Below are 6,000 nucleotides of genomic sequence, written 5' to 3' on the forward strand. Positions count from 1 at the left end.
TTTGAGTTCTCCATGGTGATACGTGGAAGTTACAAGTTGAGAAGCTTATTACTCTTGGGTGCTTGGTGCCCTTGAGCTTGTTCCTCTTGGGTGCTTGGGCGCCCTAGACGGTTGGTGGTGTTCGGAGCTCAATCATTGTGGTGTAAAGCTCCGGGCAAGCGTCGGGGTCTCCAATTAGGTTGTGGAGATCGCCCCGAGCAATTTGACGGGTACCGGTGACCGCCCCCAAGGGTTGCCAAAGTGTACGGGTTCGGTGACCGCCCCCAAGGGTCGCTATTTGTACGGGTTCGGTGACCGCCCTCAAGGGTCCCTTAGTGGAATCACGGCATCTTGGATTGTGCGAGGGCATGAGGAGATTACGGTGGCCCTAGTGGCTTCTTGGGGAGCATTGTGCCTCCACACCGCTCCAAACGGAGATTAGCATCCGTAAGGGTGTGAACTTCGGGATACATCATCGTCTCCGCGTGCCTCGGTTATCTCTTACCCGAGCCCCTTTACTTATGCACTTTACTTTGTGATAGCCATATTGTTCTTTGTCATATATCTTGCTATCACATAGTTGCTTATCTTGCTTAGCATAAGTTGTTGGTGCACATAGGTGAGCCTAGTTGTTGTAGGTTTTGTGCTTGACAAATTAACCACTAGGTTTATTTCGCATTTGTTCAAGCCTAAACCGTAATTATTTTAAAGCGCCTATTCACCCCCCTCTAGGCGACATCCTCGATCTTTTAATTGGTATCAGAGCCTCGTCTCTCTTTATTAGGCTTTACCGCCTAGAGAGTAAAGATGTCGACTAGGGGATTAGGATTCTCTGACACTCTTAGTTTCGATGGCACAAATTTTGATGTTTGGGTAATTCGTATGCTTAATCTCTTTAGGGTCATGGACCCAAATTTAGAGCGAATTGTAGATATGGTTTTTTCTCCTCCAAAGGATCCCCAAAGATTATCTTTAGAGGATGAGAAAAACTCTTATCTCAATGCTCAAGCTTCTAATGTGCTTTTCGATGCTTTGAGCAATGTAGTTATATTTCAACTCATGCCGTTCCGAGATGCTCATGAGTTGTGGACGAAGCTTCAAGATAAATATGGTGTGTCCAAGATTTGTGGGGATGATTGTTCTCCCTCCACCTCCGGTCGTATAGTCTTCTCAACTTCTTCTACTTCACCTACATGTGGTTTGCCACAAGGTAATGACATGGTGAGTAGTGTTGGTCATTGCAATGATGATAGTATGCTTATTGTGGATGATCCTTCATCACTATATTATTGCAATGCTCCTTCTTTGGGCTTTAACACTTCGAGCACTCCAAATGTTTCACATGCTTGTGTTGATAGTCCTTGCATATCATGTAGAAATTGCTTGACTAAATCTCATGATGATATGCTTGCTATGTTTTGTTGCCATGATAAAAATGCATCTATTTCCTCGAATTGTTGTGCTAACAATGTAGTGGAAACCGAACACTCCATGGAACAAGATGTGGTGTTTAATAGTGCCTCAAGGGATCCTACATCATCATCTATTGCTTTTTTCCTTATGGCTAAGGCGTCAAAGGTATCTCCTACTTTGTACCCCAATATGTCTCTTGATGATGATGTTGATGCTAATGATGATGAGGATAATGATGAAGAGAATGATAATGTTGCCTCCTTAAAAACTAAGGGGGAAATGATTTTTAAAGCTCTTCATAAAAATAAAATTGCTCGTTCCAACTTCATGGAAATAATGTCCATTGCCATTGATGGCAAGAAATACATTGAGGAGTTGGAATCTCATCTAGAGGAGCATGAGGCCACCATTGATAAAATGGAAGGTCATGGGCGTGATTACGCTAATGAGATTGCGGACCTCTCTCAAGCTCTTGAACTTGAACAAACCACCAAGGAATCTCTTGAGGAGACTTTTGCTCTAGAATTGTCTAAAGTGAAGGAATCTACTGATAGAGCTCTTAAGGTGGCCAATGTTTTTGAAACTAAAAATGCTAAGCTTAAAGTTGCTCATGCTAGACTCCTTGAGGATTTTGAGCACCTTGAAAATGGCTCAAGGGTCATCAAGGGTGAGCTCATCAAACTCACCGAGTCTCATGCTCAACTTGAAGCTTCTTATTTAAAAAAGCTTGCCAAGTTGCCTTCTCCTCTTGTTGTTAATGATGATGCTTGTGCTACTAATTCTATTACTTGTGAAGCATCCATTTTGAAGGAGAATGTTGAGCTACGGGCTCAACTTGAGGTGCTATCTTGCAATTATGGGAAATTGGAAAAAAGTCATGAAAAGCTCTCAAGCTCTCATGATGATCTTCTAGTATCCCATAGTGTGCTAAAGATAGCTCATGAGGCCATGATTGCTAAGGTAACATCTAGTGAGCCTCATGTTGATACTAGCACTACTTCTAGTCAAAATAGTATATTGCCATGTGCTAGTCCTTGTAATTCATCTACTCACAATGTTGGTACATCTTGTGATGAATTGCTTTCCTTGCCTTGTTGCTCTAACGATGAAGCTTATACTTCCTCTAGTACTTGTGTTGAGACTAACCATGTAGAGGAAATCAAAGAGCTCAAGGCCCAAGTCACTTCTTTGAAGAAAGACTTGGAAAAGTGTCATGAAGGGAAGGCCACACTCAAATCCCCCAATGACAAAGGTGGACTTGGATTCAACTCCAACAAGAAGAAGAAGTCCAAGTTGAACAAGAAGAAGGGCCAAGAACAAGTCAAGAATTCGGCCAAGATTGTTTGCTTCAAGTGCAAAGTTGAAGGGCATCATGTTAGATCTTGCCCATTGAAGAAGAAGACCATTAGTGTCAAGCAACAAGGGAAGAGGGCACAAGTTCAATCTCATGCTCAACATCAAGTTGAAGAAAGGCCTCTTCCCAAGAAGACTCAAGTTAATGCTTCTCAAATTGAGAAATCAAGTGAGAAGAAAGTGAAGAGTAGACGTTGCTACTTATGTCGTGAGAAAGGTCACGTCGCTTCTTCATGCACTAGTGGTAACTTATCCAACCAATTATTATTGATGATATCTATTCTCTTGGTAAGGATAAGGTTGGCAATGTGTTTGCCAAGTTTGTTGGTACTCAAAGTGGTGTCAAGCAAAGAACCATTTGGGTAGCCAAACCTATTGTGACTAACCTCTTAGGACCCAACTTGGTTGGGGACCAACAAGCTCAAACTTGATCAATATGTGTTGTTGGAGGGCATTGGAGACTTGGCTACATTATGAAGAATTAAGGGGACTTCATCATTCTCTTTGTCTCAAGCCAAGTCAATTGGATTATCAAGTTTCTATCTTATATCCAATGTGCCTCCTTGCGGTAACTTGTACTTAAATTGTTTACCTTGAAAGTTACTTGCCCCCTTGCATGTTTTGGTTTTGTTCCTTGCATGTGTTTGTATATGTTGCGCTTCCAACTTGCTTATCTTGAGCAATCAAGTATGTGTGTGTTGGTTTGCACATCATGTACGTGTGCGTTGTGCGTTGAGCCTTTTTGCTTCCTGTTTGTATCCTAGTTGGCTCGTGTGAGAGATCAATGGAACATCCCATTTTGGGGGAGTGATGTGCTTTGTGCACCTCACAATCCTATAAATGTGTGTACATGAGGAATACCATCTAGTATTGATATTACAAGATTATCTAGTCGCTAGGTGGTATATCTCTCATGAGAAATTCAAATTCTAAAAATTCCATTGATTATCTCGTGTTGGATCCTCTTATTGCCTCTTGTTTAGTTCTTATTGGTATCACATTATGGGGGAGTAATATGCTGAGTGCATATTACAAGCCTAGAAAATGTGTACATTTGAGATATTGTCACCTAGAATTGATATTGTAAATTATCTTGTTCCTAAGTGGCATGTTAGCTCTACAAGTTGCAATTTGCTTTTTGTTTGGAGTGAAGATGATGTCAAATATCCTTGCTATCTACCACCGGGAATTATTTCCAAATACTTCTTGTCTTTTGACAATTGGTAATCACTTATGTGTGGTAGAATTTAATTGATCATCTTTACATTGGCTTTTGTTTATTTGCCTTTTTCTCTTGCCAAGGTTTGTGTAAACTCCTGTTGTCTTCCCTACCACTTGTGGATCTTATTTATTTCTTGTTCTTGTCTAGTGTTTTCTAGATATAGTGAAAGTGGTGATCCCACCTTGTGCATTTTGTATTCAAATGCAAATCCTATATAATGCACAACTCGTGGGGGAGCTATCCTATTTTCTTTAGAACACTCTTCTCGTGATCCTTATCAAGTGTGTTTTGGTGGAAGGCAAGCCATTTCTTTTTGGTACTTTGTGCCACCATGAAACTTTGTTGAGACCTTGGTATGTTTGGAACCATCCTCTCTTTGGGAGTTTGACATCTTTAGTTTAGTGTGTATCAATGGATATCTCATTCCTTGATGTATCTTTAATGATATCTTCCAAGTGATGATTTCTCCATCTGGTATCCTTTTCACTTAGCATTTATTTGTCTTTTGGTTTCGGGTTTTGAAAGTCTTGAGCATGCATGTTTACTTCATGTATTTCATTTGGCATGCTTTCTTTCTTTGACTCAATATATAGGGGAAACTCCACCTACTCTCAATTTGGATGAGATGTGCATGAAATTCATTTTCATATCTATATGCACATATTTATGTGGAGTTTGTCCTATGTATTGGTGTTTCTAACTATTTGGTCCCGATGAGTTTGGGTACCGTTTAGTTTGTGTTGTTCTTCTAGGAACATTTGGAGATGCATTGGATGCTCGGCTCACTCACAAGGAAGGTGTTGTCACCATGTGCATATTGGAGTCAAGCTAGGATGATCAATGAACTACTATCTACCTTCAATTGGTATCTACTACATCCTTCCAATGATATCTCGGTAACAAGTATCTATTCATGCTTTCCCCTCTTGCATTCAACCTTGTGTAGGTTGTATCTTGGCATGATATTCATTTCATATCTTGTGATACTTGTTTCCTTTCTCAAAGCATCCCAACGATGATCTCTGTTGCTAGTTATGATGCCCTTGATGGATGTGTGTTTGGACTTCATTTATATACAATAAGACCATATCTAGCCAAGTGCTATGCTTTCAAGCAAATATCTTATTGGTATATTTATGACTTCCTTGTGGATATCTTGTTCCTTCGTGTTGTAACTATTTCGGGTGTACATTCTTCTTTGTAGATATATATATCATCATGATTTCGTCTACATAGAACCTTATACACTTGAGAGAAATTACATCTCTAGTTGATATCCTTTCTTTCACGTCCACCTTGTCTTTCTTATGTTATTTCTTTGGTGGCTCCGTGAAAGCTTTTGCCTTGAGTGCGTGTCCTCTATCGTTGCATCTTGATGCACTCTTGTGTGGTGAAGATTATTTTCCTCATGCTTATCGTTACGAGGCTTTTGCCATCTTAATTGGCATCCCTCGTCTTGATGAGGCTTTCATCTTCTATCTTCACCACGGGTTGTCACAAGCATAAGATCTTTATATGCTTATTAGTAAGCTTGTGAACCCATTTGCTAGTTGTGTGTGGGAATGACAGGCCTTGCACCGTGTGCCTCATTCTTTCAATACTATGTTGATGCTTAATGCTCATCCTAATTTTAGTCTTCTCAAGTGCTTCGCCATGACTCACACACATCATTTTGGTTGAGCCCATTCTTAAGTTGCCTCTTTTACTTGTTGCTCAACCTTGTGTTTGTTGCAAGTACTAGGCTTTGTTTCCTACATGCTCACTTGCACTTGTTGTAAGTTTCTATTGATTTTGGGGGAGCTATGATCCTATTTTGTGCACTTTGTATCCAGTTACAAAACATTCTTTTTGTGCACAAATCATGGGGAGCTTCTCTAGTTTCTTTAGAACACTCCTCGTCTCATATCATAATATCCTTCATTCATGTGGCTCATAGGATCTTTGGTCTGGTTGGTTCAATTGATATCCTTTGATTGCTTGCTTCAATTGGTATCTTTTGATTGCTTGATTGCTTATTTCTCTCTTTGTTATGT

This window comes from Triticum aestivum, chromosome 7B (genome assembly GCF_018294505.1).
Source record: "Triticum aestivum cultivar Chinese Spring chromosome 7B, IWGSC CS RefSeq v2.1, whole genome shotgun sequence".
NCBI lineage: Eukaryota > Viridiplantae > Streptophyta > Magnoliopsida > Poales > Poaceae > Triticum > Triticum aestivum.